Genomic DNA, 13,998 nt, shown 5'->3' with positions numbered 1-13,998 from the left:
GGTGGTTTTTTTTTTCTCTAGGGAAAATCAAAAGACTAAGAAAAATGACCCGGTATCAAAAGAGCAGGGAATTAATTCTCTGAGGTAGGAGCCTCCCACCTACCCACAGGGTGAAGCCTTCATCTTCATCAACAAGCCCCTCGTAACTTTCTTACCCATCAATTAAAGAAAACCAGCGGAAATCTCAGGGTCTTTCAACCCTCGGGAAAAACATCCAGTGTGAAAGAGAATTAAAAGTAACACACAGAGAAAAAGGAACTGGGGGGGGGGGGGGGCAGGGGAAGGAAGAACAGCGTGTGGAGAGCAGAGACAAACATCTAATGGATGCTAGGATTTACACCTTCTGAGCAGCGACACAGGAAAGTGGTGCTATTTTCTAAAAAGAACACATAAATGTGATAAAATATTAAGAATTTTAAAATTACAGCAGAAATGAAAAATGCAATAAATGACACGCACACACACACAAAATAAGCAAAGTTAAGGAAGTTTCAAAAAGTAAGTCACACAAAAGGGTTTATCAGCATGTGGAACAAGAAAATCAACTACCAGGAGCCTTGGGGGGGTAATAACAATAGCGTAGGAAGACATTACCAGAACATAATTTAACCCTCCGGGGCTATCCCAGAAAAAGTGTGTTATAGATTTGAAAGACTGACTACCCATAGTCCAGAGAATGATAAAGGATCTGCAGGAAGCCATTGTCATGTTTTAAACAGTGGGAATGAGCATGGACCCTAAATACAGCAGACTGGAAAGTCAGGTTCTAATGAGAAAGCACAGCACATTTCTCATGGAGATGACGGAAGGGAAACCGGAAGTGAAACCGGAAGTGGGAAATGACTGTAGGGTCCTGAGGAAAGTTCTAGGGTTCCATCTCCAGCACCTGAGGAAGAGTCCATGGCCAGGCAGATTCTCACACCCGGTCTCGTCAGTGATCAGGTGTAAAGGGTTGAACAGCAGGAAGAACACAGCCGAACCATTCCAAAAGTGCGTGTACCACCAGGGCTTCACCAGAATCCAAAAATGTACACCAGGACAATCTTCACCCAAACTGCAAAATAGCCAGTGGGGAGCCATAGGACCCTGTGAGGGGAGCCAAATCTAACAGACAGGGAAAGGAATGTATTAAGTGGTAGAAAGAGCATCACATATGCACATGTGTGTGTTTGTGTGTGTGTGTGTGTGTGTGTGTGTGTGTGTATGTGTGTGGTGTGTGTGTTATGTGTGTAAGTGTATGGGGAATGGGTATTGTGATGGTAGTGGTGGTGTGAGTGTGTGATTAGTCAAACATATATGTGATTGATTGAATGAAAATGGCTCCCATAGGCTCATATATTTTGAAAGTCTAGTCCCCAGTTGATGAACTGTTTAGGAAGGATAATGAAGTCGGGTCTTGTTAGAGGAACTGTGTCACTAGGGGTGGGCTTCCCAGTTTCAAAAGCCTGTGCCAGCTCCAATCTCTCTCTCTCTCTCTCTCTCTCTCTCTCTCTCTCTCTCTCTCTCCCTCCCTCTTCCTCTCTCTGCTGCCTGCAAATCAGTATGGTAAACTCTCAGCTTCTGTTACAGTGCCCTTCCTATCTGCTTCCTGCTATGGCGGTCATGGTCTATACTATGCTCTGGAACCCCTGGAACCATGAGCAACCAATCAAACGCTTCCTTTTGCCTAACTTGCCTTGGTTAGTTGTCTCTTCAGAGCAGTAGAACCATAATTAAGACGAGACATTTCACACGGTTACCTTTGCATAAACACTGGGTGTTGAGTTTCTAAATGGAGGTGTGGGGAATGACACTATGGGAGGTCTCAATCCTCAATGGCTATAGGAAGAAATCAATAGTTTATCTGATGTCAAAAAAGAAAAAGATGTATTTGCAAAGAGTTCAGATAAGCAGTGAGATCCAGGAGAGACTGGTAGAGAGGTGAGGACACTAACTGCCTCTGAGAGCAAGTGTCGGAAGCGGTGTGAAGGATGACAAGGGACTGTTCCTTCTTGTTATAAATATTATATAGAAGATTGGATTCGCCGATTGGCAGTCCCCGGGTTTCTAATTGGATATTCAAGACATCTATTTTGATAAACGAGTTCAATTTGAATTCCAAAAAGCTTACATGAATCACTCTTGCTAGAATCTAAGGGAAGAGAATTTTTCCTTGATCTCAGTGTCAGGTCAGAGGTTAGCCCAATTTCTACCTATCCACACTCAGTGTTCAGTTCTTAGAATCCCTCTGCAAGCAGAGGCTTGGAGTAGGCTTGCACCCCATGTAAAGCAAGTTGGTCAGGATGGACCTGGAATAATTAAGAGTCAAAGCACTTGTTTCAAAAGAAATCAGGGCTGGGGAGATGGCTTGGTGGTTAAAGTCTATACTGCCTTTGGGAAGGTTCTGAGTTTGATTCCAAGCACCCATTTGAGATGGCTCACAAAAGCTAGTTGCATCGCATACCTCTGTATCAGAGGGATTTGGTGACAACAAGCCTCATGACTAGTGATTGCTGGGAAGCAATTGCAGGAACCAAATAGGTTGTGTCCTGGCTAATCTCATTTCAGACGGGAATTTCTCTGTGGTGTACTGTTTCTTGATGTTCTCAAATTCTGGCTATTTGAGAGCCAAAACAAATTTTCAGAACAAAAGAATGATGAATTGGGCCATGGACATGCTAATCAGCTAGAGTCCCCCTATAATACACACAGAAAGAGATGAATCCACCACTTGTAACCCTCAATTATTTGTCAGTGAATAAATTTAAAAGAAGAAATAGCAATACCCACCTTCCCATGGCCTAAGCTACACACCTACAGGCTCCTCCTAGTTTTCACTCTCTGACATCCCCGTTCTTGGACCTCCATGGGAAGTCCGTCATCTCACAGCATGTCTCCAGAATGGCCCTGCTGCTCTGATCACTGAAGGGAGTCTCAAAGTGGAAAGTAAGAATTAGATTCTTGGAACATTCCCATCAGGGAGCAGGTTGCTTGGTGTAGTTGCAACCTGGCTTTGCAGGGGACAGGGGGGAAGGCATGGCTCCCAGCTTATGAAGAAGTATGCAGTAGGCAGGAAGATGTGCGCTTTGTCCGTGTTCCTCTTTGTAGTGAGGGGATATGCTCCCAACACCAGTCTCAACTACAGAGGAACCAGGAACACAGACTGATCTGAATAAGGAGTCCCAGCAGACAAGTCACACACACTCTGTCTCAGCCCAATGCAAGATCCCAAACCTATGCCATGGTCCTTTAGGAAAACCAAGCCTTCAGTTTCACGCAATCCTAATGCCCAACTTCAAGGTAAACATATTTACGACTAGCACAATCCCAGGTAAAGTGGAAGAAAATGCCCTGAGGAAGGACAGAGAGATCTGGGGGGCATAGGAAAGAAAGCAGCCCCTCATCCCAGAGTTTGATTAAAGCCTTCACTGACTGAAAGCAAGAATTGTAGCACAATCCACTGTATTTTCTGTGAAGATACAAACTTAGAAATGATATCCCTTCTGCATATAATATTGTTTGGTTAGGACACACTAAACCAGGTGTGAGGCCTGCCTGTACCCACAGCTACATTCCTTTCCCCAGACATTGTCTGAGAATCTCAAACAAGGCTATTAACTTTGTTTATGGAGAGACGGTATGTCTTTCTGCATCCCTGGGATCTTACCAACTGTGGTCCTATCATGTGTCTCTCTAGAATCACTTAATGATCTCATTTAGATTCCTTAGACATCACTCAAGTTAAAGATGTCACTTCCATCCCCATAAGAGTACTTTATATGGCCATCTTGAAAAGCAATGGGCTGTGCCCCACCCCTTGCAGAGGTTCAACTGCACTGAGTAGATCTTTCCCACACTGAGTAGGTCTTCCTCTCTGGAACTCTTCTTTGACAAGCCCACACCCATGCTCTCACATGTCTTATTTTCTCCTGAGCTCCTTCCTGCCTTTCAATTAACCCTTGGGCTCAGTCTAGATCAGAGTATCCTTACTAAACCCCACCTCTGCTTTATATACTAATTCTAAAATTCTCTTCTGCAATAAAGTCATGAATCCAAGTCTAGAAAGAACAGGTAATGATACCACAAGTGAGGGTGGCAAGCTGTGCCTCCTGCCTCTGTCCTCCAACATGCTAATAATGCATACAAACACCCTACATATCATGCCTACTTCCTAATGTCTTTGATGCTACCATCAGAGTACCTGGGTTGTGACACAAATCATCCCTCATCCCACTCCACACCAACATACAGCTGCCTTACCTATAGACGGACTTTGTGTCCTCAGAATACATTCCATTAGTCTGTACAGGATAATTTTGTCACCCAAGTGCAACAAGTGTTATTGGCCTGTACTAAATGAACCAAAATATTAGCATTCTTAGAAGAATTCACTCCAAGCATGCAACATTCAAAGAGATCTCATGTGGAAGGCTTGGTGTAGCACTAAGGTGCTTCCACAAGGAGCACCTCAGGAGCGTCTGTGAGCACCACCCACCGCTGCACCTGACTGGGTAGGTATGCTGTACTAGATACCATCCTCTCTGGTGCTCCATGTTCTGGGAAAGAAAACACCCTGTAAACCAAAAGGAACTATTGGGGTGACCCTCAGGACAGAACCAAGCTCACTCAGAGAGATAAAAAGAACACAGTTGCTTTTGACCAGGCCACTTTGTGACAGACACTGCCCTTCAGATGAGCTTAGGTAAAAGTGCAGCTTCCAAAGGTTTGGAAGAAAAAAAAAGGAATGCACCAAGTGAAGAAGTGGTGGGAAGGAATAAAAGCCAGGAATGGCAGTGGGAATGAACTCCAGGGGCCTCTCTGCAATGGGTTACTCGGGCCATATGCAAATCACAGAGGCAAAGCCCGATCCTGGCTTGTATAAGTCATAGCCGCCCTGGGCTTCTGTTTTCGATTGGGATAAAGACACTAGACAAAAAGTGTTAAGATTTCTGCTCTTTTTTAGAGCTGTGTGTGAACAAGAGATTCTTCAGCACTGGTGTAAATCCTGGGAGATTCTCTCTAAGGTGGGTGGAGAGGCTCCATGTTGGCAACTTGGGTTACCACAAGGTGTAACCTGCTTAATATGGTGGCAACAGAAGAGACCAAATGTACCAAAGAAGTCACGTAGGATAACAGGCACAGAAAATGTATGGTGTCCAGACTCCAGGCCATGTCCTTAAGGAAAGCAAACTCTACCTATCCAGGTTAAAGAGATGGAATTAAGCCTGCTTCATGTGCTCTCTACAGAATCCAGACTGTGACAACTCCAACCTTTACCCTTTGTACTTTTCAGGCATAGAAACTAAACCTCATGTAACCTGCTGGGGGCAGAGCAGGCCTAGGGTTTGTGCTCCAGTTCTCCTATTCGGTCTCATGGATCATGCATCCCTCATGGGGATTTCGTGTCATTGGCCCAGAAGATTTAACTGCTCTTCCTCCTGTTTCTCACAGATGTAGTTGACTTCATTCTGTGACTCCTTTGTAGGGCTCTATCTCTTCCATTGTACAAGGAATTATCCCTGAGCTGTTTGGTACTGGGTCCCTAGATAGCACTGAAGCTAAATCAGTCATAGGGCAGACTCAGGCTCAGCAAGTGCTGACTTCAAACAAAAAATAGGTAAGCAATGGATGGATGGGTGAGTGGATTGACAGATGGGTGGGTGGGTGGGTGGGTGGGTAGGTGGATGAATGGTAGGTGGGTAGTTGGATCAATGGGATGGGTGGATGGGTAGGTGGATGGGTAGGTGAATAAATACATGGATGGCAGGGTGGGTGGATGGGTGGATAGATGGGTGGGTGGATGAAGAGGTGGGAGGATGGGTGGATGGATGGATGAACGGGTGGGTGGGTAGATAAGTGGATGAGTGGGTGGATGGATGGATGGGTATATAGGTGGATGGATGGATGGTTGGATGGATGGATGGATGGATGGATGGGTATATAGGTGGAGGAATGGAGTATAGGTAGATGGTGGATGGATAGATAGATGATAAATGAATGAGTGTATGGGTAGGTGGATAATGGGTGGGTAGGTGGATGGATAGATAGATGATGGATAGATGGGAGAATGAATAGATGGGAGGATGGATAGATGGGAGGATGGATGGATGGATAGATGAGTAGGTAGGTAGTTGAATGAGTGGGTGAGTGAGTTGATGGATGCGTGGATGGTGGGTGGGAACGTGTGTGGAGTCTTGCTGTCAGACCATGCTTATATTGCTTCAGCCCATATGTTTAAATAAGACAGAATGAATTATGAGTTAGTTAGTCATTAAACATTTTTACAAGAGAAGGACCCACAAGCAGTGGTGATATTCACAGTGTTAGGGGTCACAGCCAGCTCTACACATGGTAGCAATTGATTTGTATTATCAGCTTGCTCAAGAAAGTAAATCCATGGGAGAAAATGTATGCTTTAAACTTCTCTAACATCTTCCATTTTCCAAAACAGAATTTTAAGAACAAAAATATAGAGAAATATGCATGTCATAGTCATGTACATCAGCTATGCCCGGATGACAAGAACATCCCTGTAGACAGAAGATCCGGGTCTGTCTCCACAAAAGGGAACCTCGAAGCATCTTTCATATAAACAAAGGAGCTGCTTTAATCTGCTCAACTCATCTCTGTGGGGAAATCCTTGGGAAATTGCCACATTTCACTGTGTTTCAGCAAACACACTGGACTGTGAAGCACAAGATGGAAAATGTGCAGCGAGGGCCTCATCAAGCCTGCCCTCCCATGAGCCACTGAAGAGTATTCAGGCAGTGACCTGATATTTACCCTCAATATTTCATATAAATAAAGTTGAATATGTATCTTAGAGGAAAGAAATGCATATTTTGACATAATTTTTTTATTTTTCTTAGAGAATTTCATACATGTGTACATATACTGTAAACCAATTGTAGCTACTCTGACTCCTCCCCTCCAGACCCACTCTCACATGCTGCTCTCAATTTCATCTTTTTGTTTTAACCTATGATGTTCAACTAGTGTTGTCCATCTACACATGTGTGTAGAGCCATCATTACAGCATGTTCAGCCTACCAGGTCCCATACCCCTAAAGGAAAATGTCTGTCTCTCACCTAGCACCCATTGACGGCCAATAGCTCAGCTAGGCATGGGGATCATGTGCCCTTCCCCCATCTGTTCTGAAATGTTGACTTTTGTTGGTCTTATTTAGGTCTTGTGTAGCAACCATAGCCACCATGACTTCATGACTACAAGAGTCTCGTCATGTTCAGAGGGCATTGCTTCACCCTCGTCCTCTGACCACTGGCTCTTACAATCTTCCTGCCTCCTCTTCCATGGTGTTTCCTAACCTTTGGAGTAGACTGTATGATATTGGTGTCCCACATAGGAATGGGCACTCATGAACACTTACAAAAGAAATGGTTATTATGCTCCGTCATGGGAAAGTTTAATCACTTATGTATCAGGCCTTGTGCATATAGAACCTCCATTGAACACCTTTTCCCAAAGGTGATGTGTGTAATGCTGGCGTCTGCGGGTTCCAGCTTACCTGTGAAGCAAAGCAGCTTTCACGTGAAGAGGTCCTTACACACACACACACACACACACACACACTTTCTGAGAACTCTATATGATCCCTTTAGGCCCTTGTTGAAATAACAGGGTCTCTTCCTCCCGTATAAACGTAGAGCCTTATTACATTCTCCCATCTCAACTCCTGTCTTTGTCCGCCATTTCTGGGGAACTGGCACCTTATCCTTCTCTTATCAGCCCTCTGCTAAAGTTCTGCAGATTTCATCCCAATGAGAGACCCTTGGACTTTCATCAAGACCATCTACCAACATCTCTGAATCTTGTCTCCTTCTAAACTCAGCACCTACTCGATCCCAAAACTTTGAAATGACTCGCCTTGACAGTGACCATTTAAGAGGTCACTTCTTCTTCACTGACATTTCATCCAGAAAATATTAGTGGTCTCTAGTCCTCCCCGAGGGGGCAAATCTTACCTGGCTCTAGCCTGACACACCCAAATGTACAGAAGAACATAAACCAACATGCACAGTGACAGCCACACTGTATCAATATCTCCTTCGCCATCATCCAGTACGTCCATATAAGCGGAAAGGACAGGAAACACCCATGGACAAATGACAGCTGTCCCTCCACAGTAGGTACACAATTCTTTACCACATAACTGGGCAATATTAATTTCTTAAACTCTAATAAATGGAGTTCATATAGGAAAATGATTGTGGGCACCTGCCTATGCCAGCTAACATGAGCAATGAGGAGCCTGCCTCAATCCATTTGTTCTGCAAATGAACTTGGTTGTAGACTATCAAGGGAAATACACTACGAACTTATCTTTGAATTTGAACAGGTACAGTGGGAGGAAAGAGCTGTGGGCCCCCTCTCTCCATGGAGAGAGATTCTAAGCCTAGGAGCTTGGAGCAGTGACTCTCTTGGACAACATCAACTAGGAGCCCATTTCATATACATATTCACAGGTACTCTCCAGCCCCATTGAGTCAGACCCTCGGGGCGGTGGTGGGGGACCCCTCCATCTTTCTTAGCAAGCTTTATGTGGATTTTTAACACCTCTGCTTAGGAGACGATCCTGGGAGGTGTTAATACAATTTGGGTATTCACTCCCCCTTCCTGAAATTCTGATTAGATGCCTGCATCTTATTTAAGAAATTCCCAGTGTAAGCCAGATGTGGTTGCACACACTTACAATCTTAGTACTTAGGAGGCAGAAGCAAGAGAATTGCCACAAGTCACAGCCACTGTGGGATACATAGTAAGACTCTGACTCAAAAAAAAAAAAAAAAGAAAGAAAGAAAGAAAAAGCACCCAGGCAGTGGGGGGAGGGCAGAGGGTCTCCCAGGAAAGTGTAAGAAACAGTAGAGAGCTGGTGAGAGAGCCAACAATAGGCTGAATGCTGTTCTCAGCCCCTATCAGAGATGCCTCCGTTTGTTCTGGATGAGGGTTAATGCAGAGGCTCATGACTGGTTCAAGTGCCAAGAAAAAGTGACTGATGAGTGTGTGCTCGGCTGAAATAGGATACCTACATTACGCAGTCCAGTGCTCATGGAACATAGGGGACCAAAGAGGAGGGCAGAAAAAATGTAAGGGCTACAGGACAAGAGTGCCATGAAATGCTCTTCTGGACATGACACCGCTGCTGGAACCCTGAGTGCCCAGCAGCAGTGGTCACCTGCATGAGACCTTCAGAAGGCAGGTCCACAATGTCTATCACCCTCCCTGAGGAGCAGTCGGTTACTAGGAGACAGAGTCATGGCCTTCAGTGCTGTAGTCACTGGTGAGTCTCCCATACTCCAATGAAGAGCTTTATACCCACACAGATGCAAGCACTCTGGTTTAACACACCGGAGCACAGAAGAGGTTAAAGTAGGAAGGGGAACTTTTGTGAAGAAGGGATTTGGTGTGAGGGAAATATGAGAGGAAAATGAAGGCATATGATCGATATTTTGTATTTGTCTGTGAAATTGTAATATAGTATATGATTACATATTTTCTAAATATAATAATGGTATAATAGAGAACATATTCCAAATTACTAGCATTACATTTTAGCAAAACTGCAGACCGGAATAAGCTTGTTGTGTACTTAATGTCACTGGGCTCTCAAGCAGATCCCTTGGTCTAATCATACGATATATGTAATTATATAATGCATTATATAGTGCATAATTATAAAAATAATACATATCATTATATATGTTATAACATGTAATATAATAGCCACTATATGTTATATTACATATATAAATAATTAAAATAAGAAGAATGAAAGAAGGAGACTGCCTAGGTCCCAAGGTGAACCTACAGTCAGCTACTGTCAGAGAAACATGGGATTCACGGGTCCTGAAGTTCTCCCAGCACAAAGCTGTGTTCACTGTTGCTTCACCTGTCCTACATCCCTGCACATGAGCAGCTCCTTCTGCTCTTGATTTGCATAGCCAGACCCTGCACAGAGACTGGCCAGCCTGACACAGTCACCATCTCATTTGGTAAGGATCCATAAATGTCAAGCTTCTTGTTATTCACGTTATTCTTGTGTTCGTTACAGCTGTTGGTATAATCATCAAACCAAATCAGAAGATTTTATGGGCTTGCTGTAAAATTCTCTCTGGATGTCTGCCACTCTCGCTGAGGGGCCTACTCGGACAAAATCCCATCTGCTATCTAGAGGAAATACCAGAGCTACTGAAAAGAGGGAGAACGGGCAGAATCAGGGGGCCTGGCATCTGAGCTTTGGTTAAATCCACCCACTCACCCACCCACTGTGTCTCTGATCACATAGTTGTCCACTTCACACCAGCAGCTTGGGTTATGTCCAGGTTATTAGGCAGGGCCTGGTACTATGTCTCAGGCCTGAAGCTATGCCTTATGTGTCCTTGCCATAATGTACTCCTTAACCTTATGCCTTGTGAATATTTTAATCAACAAAACACTTTTTTCTCCCATTTGTAGACAATAACTCTTTTTGTGTTGTTGGACTGAGAAAACTCACAAAGAGAGTTACTCTGAATTTAATTTCATTTAGAAAGTAATGTGCAAGGCATATGTCAAGTGCATTTGTATGTGTGCTGAGCATCTGTGTATGTCTCTGCCTCTGTGTGTGTGTGTGTGTGTGTGTGTGTGTGTGTGTGTGTGTGTGTGCCTGTGTGCACATGTGGAGACCAGAGGTCGGTCTCTACTTTCAGCTTGTCTTTTGAGACAGGTTCTTTCTCTGACTCTGGAGCTCAGTGACTTGTCTGGTTAGGTAGCCCGTGAGTGTCAGGGATCCTCCAGCCTCCACTTGCCCAGATCTGGGGCTACAGGCACATGCCACAACAACCAGCTTTTCAGGTGGGTTCTTGGGATCAGACTTAGATCTCCATGCTTAAACAGCAAGCACCTGTATAGTGTGTGTAGTGTGGTTGAATGAGAAATGTCCCCATAGGCTTGTGTGTTTGGACTCTTGGTCACCAGATGGTGACGTTGTTTGGGGAGGCTATGAAACCCTTAGGAGGTGCATCCTGGCTGAAGAGATGTCACTGGAGGTGGACTTTGGAGGTTTATAGTCTGGCCATACTTCTTATGTTCTCTCTCTCTCTCTCTCTCTCTCTCTCTCTCTCTCTCTCTCTCGCTCCCTCTGTCCCCTCCTCTCTGTCCTTTTCTCTCCCTCTCTATACATTTCCTATGTGCAGACAAACCCACCTCTTGTCTGCCATGTGCTATACCTCACCATGATTATAGCTATGATTATGATTATTATAGTCACCATGATTATGACTATAGCTCCCTAGCACAGAGATAAGCCAAATCAACTTTCCTTCTTAAATTGCTTTTCGTCACGGTATTTAATAACACCAACAGACAAGTAACAGACTGGCTGTGTGGTAACTAGATTTTGATGGTTGGTATCGTCACCTTATAGCCTTCAGCTACAGAGTGAGTTGTTTTAAAGTTAGTTAGTGAACAACTGTATACTAGACCCCAGTGGTGCCAGCCCAGGGGAGAGATGCTTCCAATGGCATTTGCTTTGCCAAGAGGAGAAGAAGAAGAAGAAGAAGAAGAAGAAGAAGAAGAAGAAGAAGAAGAAGAAGAAGAAGAAGAAGAAGAGGAGGAGGAGGAGGAGGAGGAGGAGGAGGAGGAGGAGGAGGAGGAGGAGGAGGAGGAGGAGGAGGAGGAAGAAGGAGGAGGAGGAGGAGGGGGAGGAGGAGGAGGAGGAGGAGGAGAAGGAGAAGGAGAAGGAGAAGGAGAAGGAGAAGGAGAAGGAGAAGGAGAAGGAGAAGGAGAAGGAGAAGGAGAAGGAGAAGGAGAAGGAGAAGGAGAAGGAGAAAAGGAGAAGGAGAAGGAGAAGGAGAAGGAGAAGGAGAAGGAGAAGGAGAAGGAGAAGGAGAAGGAGAAGGAGAAGGAGAAGGAGAAGGAGAAGGAGAAGGAGAAGGAGAAGGAGAAGAAGAAGAAGAAGAAGAAGAAGAAGAAGAAGAAGAAGAAGAAGAAGAAGAAGAAGAAGAAGAAGAAAAGAAAATATCATGAAATACAGAACCCACATACTGATCTCAGCTATACAGAGCTCTCTAGAAACTGAGACTATTCTGTCCCCAGAGATAAGACAGCCTACATGTCTCTCATCAAATCAGCTTTGTGGAGGTCTGATAGTCCTAGCACCTGGAACCGCACTGGGCCATGTGGAGATGGGAAACCATATGTCTTGCTTCAGAAAAGCTTATATTTTTGTACTGATAGGGTATTCATACCCAAAGCTCTGGATCCCAAATTCAATCTACAGCCCCAGGGAGATCCAAACATGCCTGCATCGGTCAACAAGCTTGACCCACCATCTGGAAAGTCAGATGAGTCATTGCTATGACACCATGAAGACAATTCGAGGGCTTGGAGGGAAGTGTGACTAATCTCATGGAGATGAAAGGGTCTTCAGAGCTGTTGAGCCAAGACATGCGGAAACTCTCTGTAGAGAGTCATTTTTCTCTCCAAATTTAAGTATCATCATTTATTGCTGTGTTGGGATGCAGACATGCAGCTGAATAATAACTGGAATTTGGGGACATCGAACAGCATGGAAACTACAACAGATATTCATACATTCCCTGTCCCTGGGCTGCGCAGAGGCTCATCACTAGATTGTAAGCTATAAACAGGGGTCTCCATAATGCTCAGCATGTCCGTCTCCATACACACACAGCAAGAGTCCAGCAAGACCAGAAGCAAAGGCCATGCAGGCAGCCCGCATGTGCATGGCACCCACATCCCTGACCTCCTTTGATTCAGTACCCAGCATCCCTCACTTCTGGATTCAGCACCCAACATTTGTGTGCGCCACCACCCCCCAACACCCTTTACTTCCTCTGGATTCAGCTTACATTTTTTTCTGACTGTTTCACGATTGACTGCTATGGAAAAAACAGTCAATGTTCAAGAGATTCTCAAGTGGCCACTAATACTGCACAATCAACCACACCAGTTGTATTGGGTCACTGGACTATGCCTAATGAATACACAATGACAAATGTGGATTGGATCACTCCTGTGCTGAGGCAGTTATAATACATGGTTCCTGGCTGGGAAGGTAGCTCAGTTGTTAAGAGCAAATACTGATCATGCAGGAAACCCAACTTCTGTTCTCAACACCCAGGCCATAACCTCTGACTGTCCCAGCTCCAGCAGATCTTACACCCTCTTCTGTCCTCCATGGGTGCCTGCATTCATGTGGACATACCACACACAGAGACAGAGTCAGACACAACATTTAACATGTAAAAGTAAATAATTTTTTAATAAACTAAATATCCTCCCATTACTATGGAAACCTGGAAAGTCACATGGAGATATGACAGGTCACAGGGAGATTTGGAAAGTCACAAGATGCAGAAATATAGAAGCCAGAGCCCTAGTTTCCTAATGAGTAATAGGCTCCACCTAGCACTCCACAGAATCTCCATGTGTGGAATAAACTTGCGCTGTGCCAAGCCTCTGGGGCAGCAGGGTTTACCTGTTTCAGCTCAGCTCGATGGGTTCTGCCATATCTAGTATGTCAGCCATTCTTGCCTCAATGGTTATTATTGGCAAAGTCCCAACTGCTTGCAGTTCACATTCCATCTGGGCACATGCTTAGGGTGGCTTCCTCCTCTCTCACATTAAGAAGGTGAATCCTATCCAGGCAGTGGTGGTGCACACCTTTAATCCCAGCACATGGGAGACAGAGGCAGGCAGATTTCTGATTTCGAGGCCATCCTGGTCTACAGAGTGAGCTCCAGGACAGCCAGGGCTACACAGAGAAACCCTGTCTTGAAAGAAGAAGAAGTGTCCACACTTCAGTCTTCATTCTTCTTGAGTTTCATGTGTTTAGCAAACTGTATCTTATATCTTGGGTATCCTAAGTTTTGGGCTAATATCCACTTATCAGTGAGTACATATTGTGTGAGTTCCTTTGTGATTGTGCCCCTCCTTAGAATTGGGAACAGAACACCCATGGAAGGAGTTACAGAGACAAAGTTTGGAGCTGTGACGAA

Source organism: Mus caroli, unplaced genomic scaffold (assembly GCF_978045245.1).
Source record: "Mus caroli unplaced genomic scaffold, Mus_caroli_1 scaffold_20, whole genome shotgun sequence".
NCBI lineage: Eukaryota > Metazoa > Chordata > Mammalia > Rodentia > Muridae > Mus > Mus caroli.
The sequence above is the reverse complement of the archived record's forward strand: the minus strand, read 5'-3'. Positions refer to the sequence as shown.